This window comes from Elephantulus edwardii, unplaced genomic scaffold (assembly GCF_000299155.1).
Source record: "Elephantulus edwardii isolate Elephantulus edwardi_28Jun2011 unplaced genomic scaffold, EleEdw1.0 scaffold00055, whole genome shotgun sequence".
In the NCBI taxonomy this organism is placed as follows: Eukaryota; Metazoa; Chordata; class Mammalia; order Macroscelidea; family Macroscelididae; genus Elephantulus; species Elephantulus edwardii.
Window position 1 is genome coordinate 2,424,431 of NW_006399805.1, and position 4,531 is coordinate 2,428,961.

Here is a 4,531-nt window from a genome sequence, read left to right on the forward strand (position 1 = left end):
GGGGTATGCACACACTTGACAGCAGCTATGACAAGGTGAAGGTGAGGGGGCACCAGGCACGCTGTGGGGGTGCAGCATGGAGCACCCCTGGAGATGTGCCTGAGGTGAGACCTCCAGGCGGGCTGAGGTCCCAGAAGGCAGCTGAACAGTTGGGCTATATTGGGAAGGCTGATGGGTGTCCCTGGAGGCTTTTCAGCAGGATAATGATGTTATCAGGTTTACAGTTTGGGAAGACTGTTCAGACAGCAGAGAAAGGCTGGGGAAGATGAGGGGCCAAGGCGTCTGCAGGGCCAGGGCGGGCAGCCAGGGCAGGAGCTGTGGCCTAGGGAGAAGCCCTGAGGCCTCTCTGGAGGAGGGACTCGGCAATGGCATGGACCAGTTCACTACAGCCAGACTCAGGGACCATCCTTAGAACGGGATGTAGATGAGGGTATGGGAAGGCTTAGGATGCATGGAGGGCACAGAGGGGACCCTCAGAGTTCCAGCACCTGAAGCATGTCCAGGTCACAGGTGATTTGGACATCCTCATCTGCATTAACTTTCATCTCCGTTAGCATCCAGAGCTGGACACGGCCACCATCCCCTCCCTGCTCCACCTCTGGGCAGGGACGTCCCTCCTGGGCTTAGAGGGCTGGCTGGCTGGTAGCATTTGAGAAAATCTGTTCTTTGAGAGCTAGTTTTCAGGGGGGGTTCGTAGGTGGTAGTGGTGGTGGTTGTGTGCCATCGAGTCCTTTGTGATTCATAGTGACCATGTGTACAATAGCTCTGAACTCTGCACTATCCTAAGCCAATCTCACTGTCTCTGCTACACCTATCCCTATCTCTCCAGTTACTGTGTAAATCCATCTTATTTGGATTCTCCCTCTCCTGCACTATCCCTCCACCTTTCCAAGCATGATGGCCTTCTCCAAAGATTGGTCCCTCCTGGCCACTTGCCTAAAGTATGTGAGCTGGAGCTTCAAAATCCTTGCTTTCAAGGAGCAGCCTGGTTTCATTCTCTCCCGGAAAGATCTGTTTGTTCTCTTGGCAGTCCATGGTGTATTCCAATACTGTTCTCCAGCACCACAACTCAAAGGCATTGATTTTTCTTTTGTCATCCTTATTCATTGTCCAGCTCTCTGATGCATAGCAAGTAATTGTGAAGACCGTGACTCTCAGATCAGTCTCACCTTAGTCTTTAGATTGACATCATTCCTCCTCAGTACTCTGGAGAGGTTCCTGACAGCAGACTTTCTTAGTGCAATTTGTCTTTTGATTTCCTGGCTACTAGTATCAAGAATGTTGATTGTGGAGCCAAGCAAGCTGAAGCTGTTAACAATCTCAATCTCTTCTCCGACTATCATGATGCTATCAATAAGCCCGGTGGTGAGAATCTTTGTTTTCTTGATATTGAGCTTCAATCCAAGGCTGAAGTCCTTAACCTTCTGCAGCAAATACTTCAGGTCCTTCTCGGTTTCAGCAAGTAAGGTTAGGTTGTGTCATCTGTATAGTGGAGGTTGTTGATGAGTCTTCCTCCAATCTTGATGCCACACTTCTCTTTACAGAGCCCAGCCTCCCAAATGATGTGTTTTGCATGTAGATTGAAAAGGTATGGAGCTAGGATTCATGCCTGACGTACATCTTTTCTGATTTTTGAACCGTGCAGTGTTTCCTTGCTTTGTTCTGATGACTGCTCTGAGTGGTAAGACCAGTTAATGCACATGGCTGCTTACAGAAGGATTAGAGGTTTGCACCCACCCGGAGGTGCTTCAGAAGAAAGTCTTGGTGATCTACCTTCAAAATTAACTCTCATCACTGTTGAATTGGAACCAGCTCATAGCTGACCCTCCGGAGGGCCTTTCAGAGGCTGTAAACTGCATGGGAGGTGGCAGTGTGACTCTCTACCTCACCGGAATTTCTACCTTCAAAATTAGTCATTGAAATCTCCATTAACTTTACATCTTCTCAGTCACAAGTGGTGGGAAAGAAATAGTAGCTGCCACACCAAGTTCCTTAGAGTCTTGGGGTTTGGATGACTGAAGGTCGATGAGACCTGGAGAAGGCGAGCTGCAGAAATGAGGCACATCAAGAGTGCACTCAGTCTAGCAGCCCGGCTCTGGGAACCCACTGCCACCAGCTGATTCCAACTCTGGGCGACCCTTGTAGGCAAAGAGAAAAAGGGCTGTTAGGGAAGCAGACAAGACTGGTGTATATCTCTCCCTCAGAGCAACAGGTGGGTTCAAACTGCTGGCTCTTTGACTAGCAGCTCGGTACATAACCACTGTGCCAGCAGGGCTCTTCGAAGAAGTTGTTTTAAAGGAGAAAACACTGGTGGATAAATGGATGTCCCGGGCCTCAGAGGTCCTCACAGCCTGGTAAGGAGGCTGCAGGAAGCTGCAAAGAATCCACCAAGGGATGAGTTAAGGAGCTTAGAGCCACGTTAACTGGCAGCTAGAGCAGTCGACTTTTTGCAAAGACCTTGGAGGGGCGGAAGAGGAATTAATTGTGAGGTTGTGTTGAGTGGGCAGGAAAAACGCAGAGAAATCAGCTAACTCTGAGACAGCGAAGCAGGGTATGTGCCGAAGCCAGGACAGAGAGGCTTCGCTGGTCTCACATTAGTTATGTAATTTTTTAACCAGTTGTCTACATTGAAAGATCAGGAGACTTTACCTTGCGCTTAGATTTCAGACTTCTCTTGGAAAGACATCAGTGAGATCTGACCCTTGACTACAGGCCACTCAAACTTCTAGGGTCTCCCAGTTGGCCAGCTCCTCCCTCCTTCTTGTTGACCCAGAACTCGCTTTGCTTGTCGATAGTACAAGATGCACCTGAGGCAAGCTGAGGGCTTTTCTGTCATTGCCCAAGCATGGAGAATTGGAAAATGAGTGAAGGCCAGAAAACAATTGATGCCTTTGAATTTGATGTTGGAGAAAAAGATTGAATCTAATACCATGGTCAAGAAGTGCAATGAGAATGCTCCTTCAAGGCGAGGAAGATGAGACTTCATCTCCCTCACTTTGTGCATATTCTCAGGAGGGACCAGTCCTTGGAGAAGGACATCAAACTCGGTGGAGAGTCAGCATAAAGACATTTAATGAGACGGATTGGCACAATGACTGTAACGATGATCCCAACATTACAGAGAGTGTGAGGACGGAAGGGACGAGGCAGGATTTCCTTCTCCCGTCTCTCAGGTCTCTGTGGGTTACAACAGACTCCAGGACACATAATAACAACAGCATTTAGCATCTCTAGCCTCAGTTTTCTTATTTGTAAAAACAAAATATGGCAATATCCACTTTGCAGCGTGCTGTCCACCTCAGAGGTAGGAAGGACATGTCTTACTTAGAAGTGACCTTTACCAGAAGGTTCCCAGTAGCCTTGGAAGGACATTTCCAAGGACTTGACCATGAGAGAAAAGGTGGCTCCATCTCTCCCTCTAATAGTTTCCTGTAGAAATGACTCTGACTTGTGATAGCCCCATGCTTGTCAGTAGAACTGTGTCCCATAGAATTTTCAACAGCTGGTTGTTCCAAGGAAGATCATGGAGCTTTTTTCCTCTGGGTAGACTTGAACCTCCAGCCTTTTGGTTAGAAACTGATATGTTAACTCTGTGCACCACTTAGGGACTCTTAGTTATGTTAATCCATTCCATACGTGGCCGAGGAGAGAGTACTTGTCCAGAGCTAGACTCATCAGTGAGAACAAGTGTTTACTGAGAGTCAGACCAGCACTGGTCACACAGTAGTTAAAGCAGAATTGTGGTTAAAACGCACCAACTGCTTCTCAGGAGAAAGATGTGGGATCAGAATCCTGAAAGATTATAGCACTGGACACCTGATGAGGCAGTTCTCTGCCCTACAGGCTCAACAGGAGCTAGAGTTGACTTAACAGTAGTGAATTTTTGGAGAGTCAGATAATTTCACCAAATTTCCTCTCCACCTCGGCCCTGCTTTCCTCTTAATGATTGATGCCTGCAGTGTTCTTCAGAGAACACTCAGCATTTACAAAGGCTCCATGGAGAGATCCAGAAGCAGAAAAACAGGAAGCACTTTTTAGCTGATGTTTAAAGGCACAAGACATAAAATGCATCAGGGCCCCAAATTCAGTTACTATTGAGATTTTCTCTTGAGCCATTAATTTGATGTTGGCATATTTATAGGAGACCCTAGACTACTAGAAGATGTGTAGGCTGGGCCACCTGACCGTGAAACCTGACATGTTTTGGAACTGGCTAAGTTCTCCCTGCCCTAGGTTGTAGCCTTGAAGCCAGGGGATGTCAGAGACATGAAACAGTGTGGGAAAACAACATGCAAGCAGGAATAGCAATCAGTGTTTGGAAAGACACTAGGAGAAGCTCATGACCTTGTTTGTCTTCACAGAGTCCTGTGAGTTCATTGTTCTATAGAATACAAAGATACTAGAAGGAGGTACCCTTGACTTTGTTTCACTGTGTGAACCTGGCAAGTTCTTTTTTTTTCCTATAATTATATTTTATTAATTTTCATAAACATTTACAGAGATTTTGGGCTTCCACTCATTCATTGTTGCA